The sequence below is a fragment of the Phallusia mammillata genome, chromosome 3 (genome assembly GCF_965637545.1).
Source record: "Phallusia mammillata chromosome 3, kaPhaMamm4.hap1.1, whole genome shotgun sequence".
NCBI classification, from domain to species: Eukaryota; Metazoa; Chordata; class Ascidiacea; order Phlebobranchia; family Ascidiidae; genus Phallusia; species Phallusia mammillata.
In genome coordinates this window covers 29,499,491-29,523,454 of record NC_137254.1, presented here as the reverse complement: position 1 = coordinate 29,523,454, position 23,964 = coordinate 29,499,491, and the positions used below count along the sequence as shown (strand labels likewise).

Below are 23,964 nucleotides of genomic sequence, written 5' to 3'. Positions count from 1 at the left end.
AACCCATTTTGGAGTCGATTGGACACTGTAGACGCCTCGAATCCATTCAAAACTAGAATATTCCGTCAGAAAGCGATCGAAAATTGAACTTGTCTCCAATTTTACAATTTCGCACGCATGAAAACCGTTGCAAGCCTATAGCCTTTCCGTCGATTTGTCAATTCGAGTTTAAATATAAATTTTTCGATTGCAGTTTAAACCCATTTTGGAGTCGATAGGACACGATAGACGCCTGGAATCCATTCAAACTAGAATATTCCGTCAGAAACCGTTTAGAAATTGAACTTTCCTCCAATTTTACAATTTCGCACGCCTAAAAACCGTTGCAAGGCTATAGTCTTTCCGTCGATCTATCAATTCGAGTTTAAATATCAATTTTATAATTGCAGTATAAACCAATTTTGGAGTCGATAGGACACTATAGACGCCTGGAATCCATTCAAAACTAGAATATTCCATCAGAAACCGTTTGGAAATTGAACTTTCCTCCAATTTTACAATTTCGCACGCATAAAAACCGTTGCAAGGCTATAGGCTTTCCGTCGATCTATCAATTCGAGTTTAAATTTCAATTTCTCGATTGCAGTTTAAACCCATTTTGGAGTCGATAGGACACTATAGACGCCTGGAATCCATTCAAACAAGAATATTCCGTCAGAAAGCGATCGAAAATTGAACTTGTCTCCAAATTTACGATTTCGCACGCCTAAAAACCGTTGCAAGGCTATAGCCTTTCCGTCGATCTATCAATTCGAGTTTAAATGTCAATTTCATAATTGCAGTTTTAACCAATTTTGGAGTCGATAGGACACTATAGACGCCTGGAATCCATTCAAAACTAGAATATTCCGTCAGAAACCGTTCAGAAATTAAACTTTCCTCCAATTTTACAATTTCGCACGCCTAAAATCCGTTGCAAGGCTATAGCCTTTCCGTCGATTGATCAATTTAAGTTTAAATATCATCGATTGCAGTTTAAACCCGTCGATTTATCAATTTGAGTTTAAATATCATCGATTGCAGTTTAAACCCATTTTGGAGTCGATAGGACACTATAGACGCCTGGAATCCATTCAAAACTAGAATATTCCATTAGAAACCGTTCAGAAATTGAACTTTCCTCCAATTTTACAATTTCGCACGCCTAAAAACCGTTGCAAGGCTATAGCTTTTCCGTCCATCTATCAATTCGAGTTTAATTATCAATTTCTCGATTGCAGTTTAAACCCATTTTGGAGTCGATAGGACACGATAGACGCCTGAAATCCATACAAAACTAGAATATTCCGTCCGAAAGCGATCGAAAATTGAACTTGTCTCCAATTTTGCAATTTCGCACGCAAAAAAATCGTTGCAAGGCTATAGCCTTTCCGTAGATTATCAATTCGTGTAGTTTAAATATCAATTTTGTGATTGCAGTTTAAACCCATTGGGGAGTCGATAGGACAGTATAGACGCCTGGAATCCATTCAAAACTAGAATATTCCGTCAGAAACCGTTTAGAAATTGAACTTTCCTCCAATTTTACAATTTCGCACGCCTAAAATCCGTTGCAAGGCTACCCTTTCCGTCGATTTATCAATTTGAGTTTAAATATCAATTTCTCGATTGAAGTTTAAACCCATTTTGGAGTCGATTGGACACTGTAGACACCTGGAATCCATTCAAAACTAGAATATTCCGTCAGAAAGCGATCGAAAATTGAACTTGTCTCCAATTTTACAATTTCGCACGCATGAAAACCGTTGCAAGGCTATAGTCTTTCCGTCGATCTATCAATTCGAGTTTAAATTTCAATTTTTCGATTGCAGTTCATTCCGATTGGCGTCGGCTGGACACACTAGACACATGGAATTCATTCAAAACTATAATCTTCGATTATCGATTCGTGTAGTTTAAATATCAATTTTGTGATTGCGGTTTAAACCCATCTTGGAGTCGATTGGACACGATAGACGCCTGGAATCCATACAAAACTAGAATATTCCGTCAGAAACCGTTTAGAAATTGAACTTTCCTCCAATTTTACAATTTCGCACGCCTAAAAACCGTTGCAAGGCTATAGTCTTTCCGTTGATTTGTCAATTCGAGTTTAAATATCAATTTTTCGATTGCAGTTCATTCCCATTGGCGTCGGCTGGACACACTAGACACATGGAATTCATTCAAAACTATAATCTTCCGTCCGAAAGCGATCGAAAATTGAACTTGTCTCCAATTTTACAATTTCGCACGCATAAAAATCGTTGCAAGGCTATAGCCTTTCCGTCGATTATCGATTCGTGTAGTTTAAATATCAATTTTGTGATTGCGGTTTAAACCGATCTTGTAGTCGATTGGACACTATAGACGCCTGGAATCCATTCAAAACTAGAATATTCCGTCAGAAACCGTTTAGAAATTGAACTTTCCTCCAATTTTACAATTTCGCACGCCTAAAAACCGTTGCAAGGCTATACCCTTTCCGTCGATTTATCAATTCGAGTTTAAATATCAATTTCTCGATTGAAGTTTAAACCCATTTTGGAGTCGATTGGACACTGTAGACGCCTGGAATCCATTCAAAACTAGAATATTCCGTCAGAAACCGTTTAGAAATTGAACTTTCCTACAATTTTACAATTTCGCACGCCTAAAATCCGTTGCAAGGCTATAGCCTTTCCGTCGATTTATCAATTTGAGTTTAAATATCAATTTTATAATTGCAGTTTTAACCCATTTTGGAGTCTATTGGACACTGTAGACGCCTGGAATCCATTCAAAACTAGAATATTCCGTCCGAAAGCGATCGAAAATTGAACTTGTCTCCAATTTTACAATTTCGCACGCAAAAAAATCGTTGCAAGGCTATAGCCTTTCCGTAGATTATCAATTCGTGTAGTTTAAATATCAATTTTGTGATTGCAGTTTAAACCCATTGGGGAGTCGATAGGACAGTATAGACGCCTGGAATCCATTCAAAACTAGAATATTCCGTCAGAAACCGTTTAGAAATTGAACTTTCCTCCAATTTTACAATTTCGCACGCCTAAAATCCGTTGCAAGGCTATACCTATTCCGTCGATTTATCAATTCGAGTTTAAATATCAATTTCTCGATTGAAGTTTAAACCCATTTTGGAGTCGATTGGACACTGTAGACGCCTGGAATCCATTCAAAACTAGAATATTCCGTCAGAAAGCGATCGAAAATTGAACTTGTCTCCAATTTTACAATTTCGCACGCATGAAAACCTTTGCAAGCCTATAGCCTTTCCGTCGATCTATCAATTCGAGTTTAAATGTCAATTTTATAATTGCAGTTTTAACCAATTTTGGAGTCGATAGGACACTATAGACGCCTGGAATCCATTCAAAACTAGAATATTCCATCAGAAACCGTTTAGAAATTGAACTTTCCTCCAATTTTACAATTTCGCACGCCAAAAAACGCTGCAAGGCTATACCCTTTCCGTCGATTTATCAATTTGAGTTTAAATATCAATTTTTCGATTACAGTTTAAACCCATTTTAGAGTCGATAGGACACTATAGACCAGACTTGCAAGTCGGGTCGGGCTTTTCGGGCCGGGTTCGGGCCGTGTTCGGGTTTAGGTATTTGTGATAAAACGGGCTTAAAACGGGCCTGACTTTGCGTTTCGTGACCGCCATTTTTTTAAATAAAATCACTCACGTAAGTAACAGTCTGTGGCTTTGACCTCATGCTCACCCTACTTTCAAAGGTATTGTTTACGCCATTGTCTACTATTGTTCATGGTGTTTGTTGTGTTTCCCTTATTTCTTTCTCACCCTTTGTTGCAAGGCTTTCGTGGATAGGCCTGTCAATCAAAATTTCGGGCCTAAACGGGCTTCTCAAAAACGTTTCGGGTTCGGGCCGGGTTTCGGGCTTGTGCTTTCGGGTTCGGGCCGGGATCGGGCTCAGATTTCGGGCCCGCTTGCAACTCTGCTATAGACGCCTGGAATCCATTCAAAACTAGAACATTCCATCAGAAACCGTTTAGAAATTGAACTTTCCTCCAATTTTACGATTTGCACGCCTAAAAACCGCTGCAAGGCTATAGGCTTTCCGTCGATTTATCAATTCGAGTTTACATATCAATTTCTCGATTGCAGTTTAAACCCATTTTGGAGTCGATAGGGCACTATAGACGCCTGGAATCCATTCAAAACTAGAATATTCCGTCAGAAACCGTTCAGAAATTAAACTTTCGTCCAATTTTACAATTTCGCACGCCTAAAAACCCTTGCAAGGCCATAGTCTTTCCGTTGATTTGTCAATTCGAGTTTAAATATCAATTTTTCGATTGCAGTTCATTCCCATTGGCGTCGGCTGGACACACTAGACACATGGAATTCATTCAAAACTATAATATTCCGTCCGAAAGCGATCGAAAATTGAACTTGTCTCCAATTTTACAATTTCGCACGCCTAAAAACCGTTGCAAGGCTATAGCCTTTCCGTCGATTATCGATCCGTGTAGTTTAAATATCAATTTTGTGATTGCAGTTTAAACCCATTGGGGAGTCGATAGGACAGTATAGACGCCTGGAATCCATTCAAAATTAGAATATTCCATCAGAAACCGTTTGGAAATTGAACTTTCCTCCAATTTTACAATTTCGCACGTCTAAAAACCGTTGCAAGGCTACAGCCTTTCCGTCGATCTATTAATTCGAGTTTAAATATCAATTTCTCGATTGCAGTTTAAACCCATTTTAGAGTCGATAGGACACTATAGACGCCTGGAATCCATTCAAACTAGAATATTCCGTCAGAAACCGTTTAGAAATTGAACTTTCCTCCAATTTTACAATTTCGCACGCCTAAAAACCGTTGCAAGGCTATAGGCTTTCCGTCGATTTGTCAATTCGAGTTTAAATATCAATTTTTCGATAAAAGTTCAAACCCCTTGGGGAGGTCGGTGGGACACACTAGGCACATGGAATCCATTCAAAACTAGAATATTTCGTCAGAAACCGTTTAGAAAGTGAATTTTCCTACAATTTTTCGATTTCGCACGCCTAAAAACCGTTGCAAGGCTATAATCTTTCCGTTGATTTATCAATTCGAGTTTAAATGTCAATTTTATAATTGCAGTTTTAACCAATTTTGGAGTCGATAGGACACTATAGACGCCTTTTCCGTCGATCTATCAATTCGAGTTTAAATATCAATTTCTCGATTGCAGTTTAAACCCATTTTGGAGTCGATAGGGCACTATAGACGCCTGGAATCCATTCAAAACTAGAATATTCCGTCAGAAACCGTTTAGAAATTAAACTTTCCTCCAATTTTACAATTTCGCACGCATGAAAACCTTTGCAAGCCTATAGCCTTCCCGTCGATCTATCAATTCGAGTTTAAATGTCAATTTTATAATTGCAGTTTTAACCAATTTTGGAGTCGATAGGGCACTATAGACGCCTGGAATCCATTTAAAACTAGAATATTCCGTCAGAAACCGTTCAGAAATTAAACTTTCCTCCAATTTTACAATTTCGCACGCATAAAAACCGTTGCAAGGCTATAGTCTTTCCGTTGATTTGTCAATTCGAGTCTTAATATCAATTTTTCGATTGCAGTTCATTCCCATTGGCGTCGGCTGGACACACTAGACACATGGAATTCATTCAAAACTATAATATTCCGTCCGAAAGCGATCGAAAATTGAACTTGTCTCCAATTTTACAATTTCGCACGCATAAAAATCGTTGCAAGGCTATAGCCTTTCCGTCGATTTATCAATTTGAGTTTAAATATCATCGATTGCAGTTTAAACCCATTTTGGAGTCGATAGGACACTAAAGACGCCTGGAATCCATTCAAAACTAGAATATTCCATTAGAAACCGTTTAGAAATTGAACTTTCCTACAATTTTACAATTTCGCACGCCTAAAAACCGTTGCAAGGCTATAGCTTTTCCGTCGATCTATCAATTCGAGTTTAAATATCAATTTCTCGATTGCAGTTTAAACCCATTTTGGAGTCGATTGGACGCGATAGACGCCTGGAATCCATACAAAACTAGAATATTCCGTCAGAAAGCGATCGAAAATTGAACTCGTCTCCAATTATACAATTTCGCAAGCAAAAAAACCGTTGCAAGGCTATAGTCTTTCCGTCGATTTGTCAATTCGAGTTTAAATATCAATTTTTCGATAAAACTTCAAACCCCTTGGGGGGGTCGGTGGGACACACTAGGCACATGGAATCCATTCAAAACTAGAATATTTCGTCCGAAACCGTTTAGAAATTGAACTTTCCTACAATTTTTCGATTTCGCACGCCTAAAAACCGTTGCAAGGCTATAGTCTTTCCGTCGATCTATCAATTCGAGTTTAAATGTCAATTTCATAATTGCAGTTTTAACCAATTTTGGAGTCGATAGGACACTATAGACGCCTTTTCCGTCGATCTATCAATTCGAGTTTAAATATCAATTTCTCGATTGCAGTTTAAACCCATTTTGGAGTCGATAGGGCACTATAGACGCCTGGAATCCATTCAAAACTAGAATATTCCGTCAGAAACCGTTCAGAAATTAAACTTTCCTCCAATTTTACAATTTCGCACGCCTAAAAACCGTTGCAAGGCTATAGTCTTTCCGTTGATTTGTCAATTCGAGTTTAAATATCAATTTTTCGATTGCAGTTCATTCTCATTGGCGTCGATAGGACACACTAGACACATGGAATTCATTCAAAACTATAATATTCCGTCCGAAAGAGATCGAAAATTGAACTTGTCTCCAATTTTACAATTTCGCACGCATAAAAATCGTTGCAAGGCTATAGCCTTTCCGTCGATTATCGATTCGTGTAGTTTAAATATCAATTTTGTGATTGCGGTTTAAACCCATCTTGGAGTCGATTGGACACTACAGACGCCTGGAATCCATTCAAAACTAGAATATTCCGTCAGAAACCGTTTAGAAATTGAACTTTCCTACAATTTTACAATTTCGCACGCCTAAAAACCGTTGCAAGGCTATAGCCTTTCCGTCGATCTATCAATTCGAGTTTAAATATCAATTTTTCGATTGCAGTTTAAACCCATTTTAGAGTCGATAGGACACTATAGACGCCTGGAATCCATACAAAACTAGAATATTCCGTCAGAAAGCGATCGAAAATTGAACTTGTCTCCAATTATACAATTTCGCAAGCATAAAAAGCGTTGCAAGGCTATAGTCTTTCCGTCGATTTGTCAATTCGAGTTTAAATATCAATTTTTCGATAGCAGTTCAAACCCGTTGGGGGGTCGGTGGGACACACTAGGCACATGGAATCCATTCAAAACTAGAATATTTCGTCCGAAACCGTTTAGAAAGTGAACTTTCCTACAATTTTACAATTTCGCACGCCTAAAAACTGGTGCAAGGCTATAGCCTTTCCGTCGATCTATCAATTCGAGTTTAAATATCAATTTTGTAATTGCAGTTTAAACCCATTTTGGAGTCGATTGCACACTATAGACGCCTAAAATCCATTCAAAACCAGAATATTCCATCAGAAACCGTTAGGAAATTGAACTTTCCTTTAATTTTACAATTTCGCACGCATAAAAACCGTTGCAAGGCTATAGCCTTTCCGTCGATTTATCAATTCGAGTTTAAATATCAATTTCTCGACTGCTGTTTAAACCCATGGGGGGTTGGTAGGACAGTATATTCCGCGGGAATTTATTCAAAACCGGAATATTCCGTCAGAAACCGTTTAGAAATTGAGCTTTCCTTAAATTTTACAATTTCGTAAACCTGATAGCCTTTCCGTCGATTTATCATAATTCGAGTTTAAATATCAATTTTGTAATTGCAGTTTAAACCCATTTTGTAGTCGATAGGACACACTAGACGCCTGGAATCCATTCAAAACTTGAATATTCCGTCAGAAACCGTTTAGAAATTGAACTTTCCTCCAATTTTACAATTTCGCACGCCTAAAATCCGTTGCAAGCCTATAGCCTTTCCGTCGATCTATCAATTCGAATTTAAATATCAATTTCTCGATTGCAGTTTAAACCCATTTTGGAGTCGATTGGACACTGTAGACGCCTGGAATCCATTCAAAACTAGAATATTCCGTCAGAAAGCGATCGAAAATTGAACTTTCCTCCAATTTTACAATTTCGCACGCATGAAAACCGTTGCAAGCCTATAGCCTTTCCGTCGATTTATCAATTCGAGTTTACATATCAATTTCTCGATTGCAGTTTAAACCCATCTTGGAGTCGATAGGGCACTATAGACGCCTGGAATCCATTCAAAACTAGAATATTCCGTCAGAAACCGTTTAGAAATTGAACTTTCCTACAATTTTACAATTTCGCACGTCTAAAAACCGTTGCAAGGCTACAGCCTTTCCGTCGATCTATTAATTCGAGTTTAAATATCAATTTCTCGATTGCAGTTTAAACCCATTTTAGAGTCGATAGGACACTATAGACGCCTGGAATCCATTCAAACTAGAATATTCCGTCAGAAACCGTTTAGAAATTGAACTTTCCTCCAATTTTACAATTTCGCACGCCTAAAAACCGTTGCAAGGCTATAGGCTTTCCGTCGATTTGTCAATTCGAGTTTAAATATCAATTTTTCGATAAAAGTTCAAACCCCTTGGGGAGGTCGGTGGGACACACTAGGCACATGGAATCCATTCAAAACTAGAATATTTCGTCAGAAACCGTTTAGAAAGTGAATTTTCCTACAATTTTTCGATTTCGCACGCCTAAAAACCGTTGCAAGGCTATAGTCTTTCCGTCGATTTATCAATTCGAGTTTAAATGTCAATTTTATAATTGCAGTTTTAACCAATTTTGGAGTCGATAAGACACTATAGACGCCTTTTCCGTCGATCTATCAATTCGAGTTTAAATATCAATTTCTCGATTGCAGTTTAAACCCATTTTGGAGTCGATAGGGCACTATAGACGCCTGGAATCCATTCAAAACTAGAATATTCCGTCAGAAACCGTTCAGAAATTAAACTTTCCTCCAATTTTACAATTTCGCACGCCTAAAAACCGTTGCAAGGCTATAATCTTTCCGTTGATTTGTCAATTCGAGTTTAAATATCCATTTTTCGATTGCAGTTCATTCCCATTGGCGTCGGTGGGACACACTAGACACATGGAATTCATTCAAAACTAGAATATTCCGTCCGAAAGCGATCGAAAATTGAACTTGTCTCCAATTTTACAATTTCGCACGCAAAAAAATCGTTGCAAGGCTATAGCCTTTCCGTAGATTATCAATTCGTGTAGTTTAGATATCGATTTTGTGATTGCAGTTTAAACCCATTGGGGAGTCGATAGGACACTATAGACGCCTGGAATCCATTCAAAACTAGAATATTCCGTCAGAAACCGTTTAGAAATTGAACTTTCCTCCAATTTTACAATTTCGCACGCCTAAAATCCGTTGCAAGGCTAACCCTTTCCGTCGATCCATCAATTTGAGTTTAAATATCAATTTCTCGATTGCAGTTTAAACCCATTTTGGAGTCGATTGGACACTGTAGACGCCTCGAATCCATTCAAAACTAGAATTTTCCGTCAGAAAGCGATCGAAAATTGAACTTGTCTCCAATTTTACAATTTCGCACGCATGAAAACCGTTGCAAGCCTATAGCCTTTCCGTCGATTTGTCAATTCGAGTTTAAATATAAATTTCTCGATTGCAGTTTAAACCCATTTTGGAGTCGATAGGACACTATAGACGCCTGGAATCCATTCAAAACTAGAATATTCCGTCAGAAACCGTTTAGAAATTGAACTTCCCTCCAATTTTACAATTTCGCACGCCAAAAAACGCTGCAAGGCTATAGACTTTCCGTCGATTTATCAATTTGAGTTTAAATATCAATTTTTCGATAGCAGTTTAAACCCATTTTAGAGTCGATAGGACACTATAGACGCCTGGAATCCATTCAAAACTAGAATATTCCATCAGAAACCGTTTAGAAATTGAACTTTCCTCCAATTTTACAATTTCGCAAGCATAAAAACCGTTGCAAGGCTATAGGCTTTCCGTCGATCCATCAATTCGAGTTTAAATATCAATTTCTCGATTGCAGTTCAAACCCATTTTGGAGTGATAGGACACGATAGACGCCTGGAATCCATTCAAACTAGAATATTCCGTCAGAAACCGTTTAGAAATTGAACTTTCCTTCAATTTTACAATTTCGCACGCATAAAAATCGTTGCAAGGCTATAGCCTTTCCGTAGATTATCAATTCGTGTAGTTTAGATATCGATTTTGTGATTGCAGTTTAAACCCATTGGGGAGTCGATAGGACACGCTATGTTATTTCATTCAATTTTTTTAAAATTCCAGTTTTAATGTTAATGTTCCAAATGCCATTGCAACCATTGGCGGATCGGTAAGTGCCATGGGTGTTTAGAGCCTAATTAAAAAGACGAACATTTCGGCACTAATAGAGGTTTTCTTTTTTCTTTTTTTTCTTCTTTTCTCTTTTTTTCAGTTTATTGACCAAAAACGAAGTTCCTGTGTAAATTGCAATTTTTCGATTTCCATTTATTCCCTTTACAAGTTCGATGAGAGATTTTTCAACGAGGTGTTGCTTTTCAGGTCTGCAACGAACTTTCCGCCAAATCTTCCGCATTATGCCTTTAGCGCTCTTTTAGGCAGTAAAGCCGCCGCCAGTGTGACGTTTTAAAATCCAGTGTTCTGATTGGTTGAAGAAAAGGAAAAAAGGAAATCGACAAACCTTCGCCGTGTGTGATCTGTCATTCTTTCTTTAGCAGCTGTTGGTGAAGGTCGCTTTGTCGAAGTAGTGAGACTATGAGGAAGAGATTTAACAGGTGAAATTATTTGGAGTGCATGCCGCAGTAAACAATGTTTTGTGGAGTTGTAGTTACTGTGTTAAAGTGAAGACAGATTACAGGTTAATCAATAGAATAGCACTGCTGATTGGTATTTTGTTTCAGGCCTTAGGAAGCATTCTTTGATAAAGGTTGTTTCATGAAAGAGATGAAAAACATGGTAATCATGTTATTCATCTTACTTGGTATTGTTTTGTGTTGGGTTCAGCTGGATTGCTGCCTTTGCTTTGTTTTGCTTAAAACAGATTTCCTGGTTATTAGTAATAACAATATGATTTGCGTAACTTACATTTGTCGTGTACTAAACTCCCATAAAATATTTGATTGTCCATCAGTTGTACGTTGTTTGTACTTATTCATTTGTTCAATTTTATTAGCTTTGTTTTTGTTTCAGAAACTCGAGTTGATTACAAATCCATGGACAGGACATTTCTTCAACAGCGGACATTTTCTTTTTAGGTACCATTTGTGTTTTTTATCGTTGTTGTGTTTGTTTTTCGTTGTAATCAGCTAATTTCTTGTTTCAGATTCATCACCCATCCAGCGGACATTTTTGTTTTTGTGTTTTATTTATTTTTTTATCGTTGTTGTGTTTCGTTTTCGTTTTAATCAGCTGTTTTCTTGTTTCAGATTCATCATCATCCAGTGGACATTATGTTTTTGTGGGTTTTTTGTGTGTTTTATTGATGTGTTTCGTTTATCGTTTTAATTAAGCTGTTTTCTTGTTTCAGATTCATCATCCATCCAGCGGACATTTTGTTTTTGTGGGTTTTTTGTGTGTTTTATTGATGTGTTTCGTTTATCGTTTTAATTAAGCTGTTTTCTTGTTTCAGATTCATCATCCATCCAGCGGACATTTTGTTTTTGTGTATTGTTGTGTTTATCGTTGTTGTGTTTCGTTTTCTCTTTAATCAGCTGTTTTCTTGTTTCAGAATTCATCATCCATCCAGCGGACATTTTGTTTTTGTGTATTGTTGTGTTTAACGTTGTTGTGTTTCGTTTTCTCTTTAATCAGCTGTTTTCTTGTTTCAGAATTCATCATCCTCCAGCGGACATTTTGTTTTTGTGTTTTATTTTTGTGTTTCGTTTATCGTTTTAATCGGCTGTTTCCTGATTTCAGATTCATCATCATCCAGCGGACATTTTGTTTTTGTGTATTATTTTTGTGTTTTATCGTTGTTGTGTTTTGTTTGTCGTTTTAATCAGCTGTTTTCTTGTTTCAGAATTCATCATCCTCCAGCGGACATCTTGTTTTTGTGTTTTATTTTTGTGTTTATCGTTGTTGTGTTTCGTTTATCGTGTTTTGTGTTGTGCGTGTCACTTGTGTGTGTCACGCGTGTTTTGTGTGTGTGTGAGTGTGGTGTGTTTTCACGTTTGTTTTGTGTGTGTGTGTTGTGTTTTGTTTGTGGTATGTTTTTTTTTTGTGTGTGTGCGCGCGTGTGTTGCGTGCGCGCGTGTGTTGTGTGTGCGCGTGTGTTGTGTGTGTCACGTGTGTTTTGTGTGTCACGTGTGTGCGTTGTGTGTGTGGTGTGTGTGGTGTGTGTGGTGTGTGTGCACGTGTGTTTTGTGTGTTTTGTGTGTTTTGTGTGTTTTGTGTGTTTTGTGTGTTTTGTGTGTTTTGTGTGTTTTGTGTGTGTTGTGTGTGTTGTGTGTTTTGTGTGTTGTGTGTGTTGTGTGTGTTGTGTGTGTTGTGTGTGTTGTGTGTGTTGTGTGTGTTGTGTGTGTGTTGTGTGTGTTGTGTGTGTGGTGTGTGTGTGGTGTGTGTGTGGTGTGTGTGTGGTGTGTGTGTGGTGTGTGTTGTGTGTGTTGTGTGTGTTGTGTGTGTGTGGTGTGTGTTTTGTGAGTGTGGTGTGTTTTGTGAGTGTGGTGTGTTTTGTGTGTGCCCGTGTGTTTCGTGTGTGTGGTGTGTGTGTGTGTTTTGTGTGGTGTGTGTGCACGTGTGTTGTGTGTGTGCGCGCGCGTGTGTGTGTGTGTGTGTGTGTGTGTGTGCGCGTGTGTGTATGTGCGCGTGTGTGTTGTGTGCGCGCGTGTGTTGTGTGTGCGCGTGTGTTGTGTGTGTCACGTGTGTTTAGTGTGTGTCACGTGTGTGCGTTGTGTGTGTGGTGTGTGTGTTGTGTGTCACGTGTGTTTTGTGTGTGTGGTGTGTGTTTTGTGTGTGTGGTGTGTGTTTTGTAAGTGTGGTGTGTTTTGTGTGTGCACGTGTGTTTTGTGTGTGTGGTGTGTGTGTGTGTGTGTGTGTGTGTGTGTGTGTGTGTGTGGTGTTGTTGTGTGTGCGTGTGTGTGTGCGTGTGTGTGTGTGTGTGTGTGTGTGTGTGCTCGTGCGTGTATGTGCGCGTGTGTGTTGTGTGCGCGCGTGTGTTGTGTGTGCGCGTGTGTTGTGTGTGTCACGTGTGTTTTGTGTGTTGTGTGTCACGTGTGTGTGTTGTGTGTGTGTGTGTGTGTGTGTTGTGTGTGCACGTGTGTTTTGTGTGTTGTGTGTCACGTGTTTTTTTTGTGTGGTGTGTGTTTTGTGAGTGAGGTGTGTTTTGTGTGTGCACGTGTGTTTTGTGTGTGTGGTGTGTGTGTGGTGTGTGTGTGGTGTGTGCGTGTGGTGTGTGTGTGGTGTGTGTGTGTGTGTTTTGTGTGTCATGTGTGTTTTGTGTGTTGTGTGTCACGTGTGTTTTGTGTGTATTAAGTGTGCTTTGTGTGCGTTTTTGTGTGTGTTTTTTGTGTGTTTTTTAGTGTGCTTGTTGTGGTGTTTTTTTTGGTTTTTTGTGTTTTTTATGCGTGCTTTTTGTGCGTGTACGCGTGTGTTTTGTGTGTGGTGTGTGTGTGTGTGTGTTTTGTGTGGGTTGTGTTTTTTTTGTGTGTGTGTTTTAGTCTGCTTGTTTTGTTTTTGTGTGTTTTTTAGTGTGCTTGTTGTAATGTTTTTGTTTTTTTTGCGTTTTTTTTTTGTTTTTTTATGTTTTTTTATGTGTGTTTTTTGTGCGTTATATCGCTTAATAAAATAATGCACAAAAACAAATACATATTGTGACTCTGTGTGGTTCGTACCAATAGGTAGTTTTTCAGCCAAAGCAAATATTTTCACGATTTTGTTCTAGTGTAAACTGAAGTAACAACACATCATCGATGTGGTTTCTTTTTGGTGTGGGTCAACATGTGGGTTTTCATACAAACCCGAATCTTCCACCTCGCCCTGAAACCCGCGCGTGTCCCAAGCCAAACTCCCCCCTCCCTGCCCAACTGAAGTAACAACACATCATCGATGTGGTTTCTTTTTGGTGTGGGTCAACATGTGGGTTTTCATACAAACCCGAATCTTCCACCTCGCCCTGAAACCCGCGCGTGTCCCAAGCCAAACTCCCCCCTCCCTGCCCCTGAAGCAAACACCCGCGCCTGTCACAAGACCCTCCTCCCCTGATGCAAACCCGCGCCTGTCACAAGTCTCTCACCTCCCCTGATGCAAACCCGCGCCTGTCACAAGTCTCTCACAACCCCCTGATGCAAACCCGCTCCTGTCACAAGTCTCCCTCCCTCCCCCTGATGCAAACACCCGCGCCTGTCACAAGTCAACCCGCGCCTGTCATATGTCTCCCTCCCTCCCCCTGATGCAAACAAAAAAATCACGAAAAACGACACAATAACAAAAATTAATAATAGCCGTTCTGACGATCTCCTCCTCCTGATGCAAACCCGCACCTGTCAGAAGTCCCCCTCCCTCCCCCTGATGCAAACAAAAAAATCACGAAAAACGACACAATAACAAAAATTAATAATAGCCGTTCTGACGATCTCCTCCTCCTCATGCGTTTGAAGACCGCATATACATTTGATATAACACCACAAAGGTTAAACTTACAAAAATGAAAGGTGTCGCCATCTCACATGTGTCGACATCATGTCATATTCTGAAGCAGAGTGAACTCGCCGCAAAAAGATTTATTGCAAAAATACGATATACTTGAAATTAGTATTGCAAAAAGATCAAATTTGTATTGCAAAATGATTAATTGCGAATTGCAAAAATACGATGCAATTTTAAATTAGTATTGCAAAAAGATTATTTGCGAAAATACGATACTTGTACTGCAAAAAGTTTAATTGCGAAAATACGATACAATTTGAAAATTAGTATTGCAAAATAATTGCAAAAATACGATACAATTTCAAATTAGTATTGCAAGAAGATTATTTGCGAAAATACGTCACATTTTGTAATTAGTATTGCAAAAGGATTTATTGCAAAAATACGATACATTTTGAAATTAGTATTGCAATAAGAATCATTGAAAAAATACGATACAATTTCAAGTTAGTATTGCAAAAAGATTATTTGCGAAAATACGATACAATTTGCACTTAGTATTTGTAAATAAATTGGATGTATGAAGGGACAGTGCAATGAAAAAAGTTTTTCATTTCCATTTCAGTTTTTCATCGTCTCCGAAATCCACTCCCTTCCAATATTTCCCTGCGCAACAAAACGGAACAGCAGCAGAACTAGGAATTTCACCATAAGTAACAATCATTACACAAAGTTGATTATGCCAGCATGCGAAAACAGGATAAGTGCACGTTTATACTGTATTCTCATGCATGGCCTACAACCCAACTTTTATACCCAACTAAACAAATAACATTAATAAATTTGTTGTTACTCGCCTGTTTTGTAGCGTTTCTTGTCAACAAGTCTTCGAATCATCGTCATCCAACATCAAACGTGAATCTGTAGCAAGAAAAAACAGGATCAGAATTCAAGTGTATTTTTTAAACAAATAGTTGTCGCATAATTTACGCTAAGCTTCCTGCAACTTAAAAACCTATGTCTGCTATAAAACTAATGGACGTCAAACAAGCAAGCATTAAATTCTAACTATCGGAGAGATTTAATATTAATATAAACTTTAGTAACTTAACCTCAATAGTTTCCATCCGTTTCAACATCATTTCAACGTCTCCAAAATCCTATTCCTTCCAATATTTCCCTGAGAAACAAAACAAACAGAAGCAGAACTAGGAATTGTCACAATAAGTAACAATCATTACACAAAGTTAATTATACCAGCATGCGAAAACAGGATCAGTGCAAGTTTATACTGTATTCCCATGCTTGGCACACTAACTTAAATTATAAACAAATTACTAAATGACATTAATAAAATTATTTTTACTCGCCTGTTTTGCAAAGTTTCGTGTTGCGTTGTCACCGAAGTCTTCTTTCTTATGGATGAATTTTCAGAGGTCATCCAATCCAGACATCGGTGAACCTGAAACAAATGAACCCAAACTCAGTAACTTGTTTTGAAGTGTAACGAACGCAGTGCATACTCCTCAGCTCGGGTGCTTTCAACTTATTCAAACAAGTCTCTGATATCTTAAATTCATCGTCATCCAACATCCAACGTAGATCTGTAGTAAAAAACAGGATTAAATTTCAGTGAATATAAGTGTGTATTAAATCATCAAATTAAGTGGCATTTATCTACATTTATCTTCCTGCAACTTTTAAACTAATGTCTGCTATAAACTGAAGGAAATCAAATATGCCTCAAATTCTAACTACTCCAGTTGACAAATAACAAAACTTTAGCAACTTAACTTAAAATGTTTCCTTTCCGTTCAACATCGTTTCAACGTCTCCGAAATCCCCTCCCTTCCAATATTTCCTTGAGAAACAAAACAAACAGAAGCAGAAGTAGGAATTTTACAATAATTCACAATCATTACACAAAGTTAATTATACCAGCATGCGAAAACAGGATCAGTGCACGTTACACTGTATTCCCATACTTGGCATACAAACTTAAATTATAAACAAATTACTAAATAACATTAATAAAATTGTTTTTACTCGCCTGCTTATGTAAAGTTTCGTGAGGCGTTGTCACCGAAGTCGTGTTTGTTATGGATGAAGTTTCAGAGGTCATCCAATCAATACATCGGTGAACCTGAAACAAATGAACCCAACATCAGTAACGTGATTGGAAGTGTAACGAACGCAGTGCATACTCCTCAGCTCGGGTGCTTTCAACTTATTCAAACAAGTCTCCGATATCTTGAATTCATCGTCATCCAACATCCAACGTAGATCTGTAGTAAAAAACAGGATTAGATGTCAGTGAATATAAGTGTGAATTAAATCATCAAATTAAGTGGCATTTATCTACATTTATCTTCCTGCAACTTTTAAACTTATGTCTGCTACAAACTGAAGGAAATCAAATATGCCTCAAATTCTAACTACTCCAGCTGACAATTAAGAAAACTTTAGCAACTTAACTTAAAATGTTTCCTTTCGTTTCAACATCGTTTCGACGTCTCCGAAATCTCCTCTCTTCCATTTTTTCTGCGAAACAAAACAAACAGAAGCAGAACTAGGAATTGTCACAATAAGTAACAATTATTACACAAAGTTAACTATACCAGCATGCGAAAACAGTATAAGTGCACGTTTATACTGTATTCCCATGCTTGGCATACAAACTTAAATTATAAACAAATTACTAAATGACATTAATAAATTTATTTTCACTCGCCTGTTTTGTAACGTTTCTTGTCAACAAGTCTTCCAATCATCCTCATCCAGCATCAAACGTTAATCTGTAGCAAGACAAAACAGGATCAGAATGCAAGTGTATTTTTTAAACAAATAGTTTTGTCGCATATCTGACGCTAAGCTTTCTGCAACTTAAAAACCTATGTCTGCTATAAACTGATGGACGTCAAACAAGCAAGCATTAAATTCTGTCATGTAGCGGCCTCTCTCACTACCGTTATCGTGTGCCTTCATACTACAGCGAACCGGACAGATTGCCTACTTTCTCTGACTCTCGTCTTATGCGGCGTATTCGCACATTGTGTAACTACTTGACGGATTAAGCGATATTAAAATAAAATTTAGAAGCTTAACTTAAAAAGATTGACTATCCCCCTTTAACGCGAGCAGCAAAAGACGATTAGCATTTTTTTTTTGCTTTTACCCAATCACAACGCTTGTTGATCCGAACTTACGTCATGTACATTTCCGCGGGAACTAATAACAATAAAAACACGCACTGTGTTTGCAGAGATAAAAAGAGTCACTTTACTAACTTGCGTTAACTGTTCGCCAAGCTTTTGTCGATCCTACTGGACGGCACAGGTTTTACGGTTCTAAGGAAAACACGATAATTATCCCAAGCATTCGACAAACGATCGTAAGACTGGAGTTGTTTACCTACTTCCAACACATCATCCGGATTCCTTGCAGGTTTCCATGGTTTGTAGAAATTTCGATGAACAAACGTCTGCAACAAAACTAACAGCAGCATTGATGCTCAAACCCAAACAAGAAAACTACAAACTATTTTTTTTCTAATATTGTTATCGTCGCAAGGTTTTATTAAGCCCACTTAGTCAGAACACACGTGACATGCAAAACACACGGTGCAACATGCCAAAACCTTATACCTAAATATAAAACTTTGTCGTCAACTATGCGTCTATATATTATGCGACAAACCATTTAAGCCACAAACAGATTGAAAACAGGTTAACTTAACTTTCATTAGTTCGATGTTAAAGTATCTTCATTTTGGTTCTCCGAGTACACGATTCATGTCCTGTTGTATTCCTATAAAAAGAAAAGCAGAAGCAAAACCAAGAAAAACAACACAATATGTAATTTAATGGACACTATACGTTTTAAGTAACACGTAAAGATATGTGCACGCTATACCACATTCACACGTTATTAAACTGATCTCGGCGCTTCATTATTTCAATTTATGGAAAACATTTACGTGCCTGCTTTTTTGTTGTAGTAAATTTCGTGTTTCGTGTCCTGTTCAACTGAATGCACAAAAGTACAAACAAATCCTAAACACAATCCATTATCAGTAACAGGTTATTTGCCGCACAAAAATAGTGTCACCTTGTTTACAGGTTTGCTTACGCATCGATACTAAACAATACACTTGTTACCTGATTTGAAAATCCACCTTCAACGTGAGCAGCAAGTAAGATGGATCGCATTTATTGGCTTTCACCCCATCACAACACTTGTTGATTCCGAACTGCACACGGGCGATACGTCATGAGCATTTCCGCAGGAACTAAACAACATTAAAAACGTGCACTGTGTTTGTAGAGATACAAGATACAAAGGAGAGTCCAACCACTAACCTGTGTTAACTGGTGGCCAAGTATTCTTCGGTCCTACTGGACAGCACAGGTTCGATGGTTCTAAGAAAAACAAACGACAATTATTTCAAGCGTTTGACAAACGATCGTAGCACTGGAGTTGTTTACCTACATCCAACATGTCCGCACATAAACCGGATTCCTCCAATGGCTTTGCAGGTTTCGATGCTTTGTAGAAACGTTGCTGGACAAACTTCTGCAACAAAACTTACAGCAGCATTGATGTTTAAACCCAAATAAGACTAAACTGCATTTGATTTAATAGTGATATCGTCACAAGGTTTTATTAAGCTTACTTAGTCAGAACACACGTAACATGCAAAACACACGGTGTAACATGCCAAAACCTTACACCCAAATATAAAACTTCGTCGTTAACTATGCGTCTTAAATTATGCGACAAACCATTTAAGCCACCAACAGATTGAAAACAGGTTAACTTAGCGTTTATTAGTTCGATGTTAAAGTATCTTCATTTTGGTTCTCCGAGTACACGATTCATGTCCTGTTGTCTTCCTATAAAAAGAAAAACATAAGCAGAACAAAGAAACGCAACACACGATACTAAATCTAGTTAGCTTTAAATGTTTTTTCACGCCGATGCTGATAGCCAATAATAGTGACATGCCAAACACAAAGTGCAACATGCCACATCAGCATGCAAAACTGTTATCCTTATAAAACTAAAGATGAACAACTCTTGATATGCCACTTATTACGAAGCGAAAAACTTGAAAATCAAAGTAACTTAACTTCAATCGGTTAGGCTGCAATTTCCATCTTGGGTCAACGCGACTTATGTTGCAATTTGAGAAAATAGCAATAGCAGTACCAAAAAACTTAACGCAGTATTACAATTTATTGACAATTTACGGATTAAGTTACATGCAAAGGTGGAATATGTGCACGCTTATACCAGCTTCACTTTTTATTTAACTAATCTAGGCGTTTCTTTGTGTCAATTTTTGGAAAACTTTCACGTACCTGTTTGCTTGTTGTAGTAAATTTCATGTTTCGTGCCCTTAACTGTTCAATTGGATGCACAAAAGTACAAATAAATCCTAAAAAACAAACCATTATCAGTAACAACAGATTTAGTTCCAATTATTTTGCAGAGCAAAAATAGTGTGCACCTTGCTTATACGTTTGCATATACTTCGAACAACAGAATACATAATAACAGAATCACCTGATTTGAATATCCACCTTTAACGTGAGGGGCAAAAATATGACGGAACGCATTTTTTTGGCTTTCAACCAATGACAACGCTTGTTAATATGGAACTTCACATGAGCGGTACGTCTTGTGCATTTCCGCAGAAACTAAATAACAATAAAAACACGCATGTTTTTGTAGAGATACAAAATACAAAGGGGAGTCAAACCACTAACCTGTGTTAACTGCTGGCCAAGCATTTGTTGATCCTACTAAACAGCGCAGGTTTCGGCGGTTCTAAAAAGATAACACAAGTGACAATTATTTCAAGTATTCGACAAACGATCGTAACACTGCAGTTGTTTACCTGCATCTAACAGCATGTCTGCATATAAACCGGATTCCTCCAATAGCTTTGCAGGTTTCGATGCTTTGTAGAAACGTTGCTGGACAAACGTCTGCAACAAAACTCAAAGCAGCATTAATGTTTAAACCCAAACCAGACTAAACTACATTTGATTTAATATTGTTAAAGTCACAAGGTTTTATTATGCTTACTTAGTCAGAACACACGTGACATACAAAACACACAGTGCAACATGCCAAAACCTTACACCTAAATATAAAACTTTGTCGTCAACTCTGCGTCTATAAATTATGTTAACTTAACTTTTATTAGTTCGATGGTAAAGTATCTTCATTTTGGTTCTCCGAGTTCACGATTCATGTCCTGTTGTCTTCCTATAAAAAGAAAAGCAGAAGCAGAATCAAGAAACGCAACACAAGATACTAAATCATGTTTAAATTTAATCTTTTATTTACATCGGTATTGATAGCCAATGGTAGTGACATGCCAAACACAAAGTGTAACATGCCAAATAAACATGCAAAACTGTTATCCTTATTTTACCAAAGACGAACAACTTACTTCTGAGTTGCAACTTATTACGAAGCAAACACGTAAAAATCAAGGTAACTTAACTTCAATCGGTTTGGCTTCAATTTCCAGCTTGGATGTACGCGACTCTTGTTGCCTTCAAAAAAGCAGAAGCAGTACCAAGAAACACAACACAATATGTAATCCAATGGACACTACACGTTTTAAGTAACATGTGAAGATATGTGCACGCTATACCACATTCACACGTTATTAAACTAATCTAGGCGCTGCATTATTTCAATTTATGGAAAACATTTGCATGCCTGCCTTTTTGTTGCAGTGAAATTCATGTTTCGTGCCCTTAGCAGTTCACCTGGATGCACAGAAGTACAAACAAATCCTAAAAAACAATCCATTATTAGTAACAGGTTATTTGCCGCACAAAAATAGTGTCACCTTGTTTACAGGTTTGCTGACGCATCGATACTAAACAATATACTTGTCACCTGATTTGAAAATCCACCTTCGTGAGCAGCAAAAATGTGACGAATAGCATGGCCTACAACCCAACTTTTATACCCAACTAAATAAATAACATTAATAAATTTGTTGTTACTCGCCTGTTTTGTAACGTTTTCTTGTCAACAAGTCTTCCAATCATCGTCATCCAACATCAAACGTGAATCTGTAGCAAGAAAAAACAGGATCAGAATTCAATGTATTTTTTAAACAAATAGTTTTGTCGCATATCTGACGCTAAGCTTTCTGCAACTTAAAAACCAATGTCTTCTATAACTTAATGGACGTCAAACAAGCAAGCATTAAATTCTAACTACTTGAGAGATTAAACAATATTAAAATAAAATTTAGTACCTTAACTTTAAAAGATTGACTATCCTCCTTCGACGCGAGCAGCAAAAGACGAATAGCATTTTTTTTTTGCTTTTAACCAATCACAACGCTTGTTGATTCCGAAATTTACATTAGCGGTACGTCACGTCCATTTCCGCGGGAACTAATAACAATAAAAACACGCGCTGTGTTTGCAGAGATACAAAGAGTCAATTTACTAACTTGCGTTAACTGTTCGCCAAGCTTTTGTCGATCCTACTGGACAGCACAGGTTTGACAGTTCTAAGAAAAACAAACGACAATTATTTCAAGCATTTGACAAACGATCGTAGCACTGGAGTTGTTTACCTACTTCCAACATATCATCCGGATTCCTTGCAGGTTTCCATGGTTTGTAGAAATTTCGATGAACAAACGTCTGCAACAAAACTAACAGCAGCATTGATGCTCAAACCCAAATAAGAAAACTACAAACTATTTTTTTTCTAATATTGTTATCGTCGCAAGGTTTTATTAAGCCCACTTAGTCAGAACACACGTGACATGCAATACACACGGTGCAACATGCCAAAACCTGATACCTAAATATAAAACTTTGTCGTCAACTATGCGTCTATATATTATGCGACAAACCATTTAAGCCACAAACAGATTGAAAACAGGTTAACTTAACTTTCATTAGTTCGATGTTAAAGTATCTTCATTTTGGTTCTCCGAGTTCACGATTCATGTCCTGTTGTCTTCCTATAAAAAGAAAAGCAGAAGCAGAAAGAAGAAACGCAATACACGATACTAAATCATGTTTAAATTTAATCTTTTATTTAAATCGGTGCAGATAGCCAATGGTAGTGACATGCCAAACACAAAGTGTAACATGCCAAATCTACATGCTAAACTGTTATCCTAATTTTGCCAAAGACGAACAACTTACTTCTGAGTTGCAACTTATTACGAAGCAAACACGTAAAAATCACTCGGTTTGACTTCAATTTCAATCTTGGCTCTAGGCGACTCTTGTTGCCTTTAAAAAGCAGAAGCAGTACCAAGAAACACAACACAATATGTAATCCAATGGACACTACACGTTTTAAGTAACATGTGAAGATATCTGCACGCTATACCACATTCACACGTTATTAAACTAATCTAGGCGCTGCATTATTTCAATTTATGGAAAACATTTACATGCCTGCCTTTTTGATGTAGTGAAATTCATGTTTCGTGCCTTTAAGCAGTTCACCTGGATACGCAGAAGTACAAACAAATCCTAAAAAACAATCCATTATTAGCAACAGCACTCGGGTTATTTGCCGCACGATAATAGTGTCACCTTGTTTACAAGTTCGCTTATGCATCGATACTAAATATTATACTTAGTACCTGATTTGAAAATCCACCTTCAACGTGAACAGAAAAAAGACGAATAGCATTTTTTTGCTTTCACCCAATCACAACGCATGTTGATTTCGAAATTTACACGGGCGGTGCCTCTGGTGCATTTCCGCGAGAACTAAGAAAAATAAAAACACGCACTGTGTTTGTAGAGATACAAAGAGTCCATTTACTAACTTGCGTTAACTGGTGGCCAAGCATTTGTCGGTCCTACTGGACAGCACAGGTTTGACGGTTCTAAGAAAAACAAACGACAATTATTTCAAGCGTTTGACAAACGATCGTAGCACTGGAGTTGTTTACCTACATCCAACATGTCCGCACATAAACCGGATTCCTCCAATGGCTTTGCAGGTTTCGATGCTTTGTAGAAACGTTGCTGGACAAACTTCTGCAACAAAACTTACAGCAGCATTGATGTTTAAACCCAAATAAGACTAAACTGCATTTGACTTAATAGTGTTATCGTCACAAGGTTTTATTAAGCTTACTTAGTCAGAACACACGTAACATGCAAAACACACGGTGTAACATGCCAAAACCTTACACCCAAATATAAAACTTCGTCGTTAACTATGCGTCTTAAATTATGCGACAAACCATTTAAGCCACCAACAGATTGAAAACAGGTTAACTTAACGTTTATTAGTTCGATGTTAAAGTATCTTCATTTTGG

At 37.7% G+C, this 23,964-nt stretch overlaps 3 long non-coding RNA genes across 6 annotated transcripts in view; 1 reads left to right on the top strand and 2 right to left on the bottom strand.

The window, feature by feature from the left end:
• LOC145218405 (uncharacterized) overlaps window positions 1–12,348 on the top strand; it is a 56,542-nt gene extending 44,194 nt beyond the window's left edge. The window contains exons 4-8 of one of the 4 annotated variants that reach the window (XR_013857590.1): window positions 10,592–10,824; window positions 10,951–11,005; window positions 11,240–11,304; window positions 11,577–11,609; window positions 11,679–12,348. This is a non-coding gene — a long non-coding RNA (uncharacterized LOC145218405). Of the gene's footprint in view, window positions 1–10,591; window positions 10,825–10,950; window positions 11,006–11,239; window positions 11,305–11,372; window positions 11,508–11,559 lie in introns of all 4 variants that reach the window. The other 3 variants (XR_013857593.1, XR_013857591.1, XR_013857592.1) reach the window with 3 other exon arrangements.
• Window positions 12,349–14,997: 2,649 nt separating this feature from the next.
• On the bottom strand, window positions 14,998–16,232 carry LOC145218769 (uncharacterized). Its single transcript, XR_013857730.1, has 3 exons — window positions 16,156–16,232; window positions 15,745–16,094; window positions 14,998–15,553 (listed from the first exon to the last, which is right to left on the bottom strand). It is a non-coding gene; the product is annotated as an uncharacterized LOC145218769 (long non-coding RNA).
• A 1,131-nt stretch (window positions 16,233–17,363) lies between these two features.
• LOC145220082 (uncharacterized) lies at window positions 17,364–23,493 on the bottom strand. Its single transcript, XR_013857988.1, has 13 exons — window positions 23,277–23,493; window positions 22,245–23,163; window positions 21,918–22,178; window positions 20,532–21,729; window positions 20,401–20,461; window positions 20,198–20,331; window positions 19,993–20,069; window positions 19,121–19,524; window positions 18,991–19,050; window positions 18,790–18,920; window positions 18,044–18,684; window positions 17,920–17,979; window positions 17,364–17,427 (listed from the first exon to the last, which is right to left on the bottom strand). It is a non-coding gene; the product is annotated as an uncharacterized LOC145220082 (long non-coding RNA).
• Window positions 23,494–23,964: the final 471 nt, after the last annotated feature.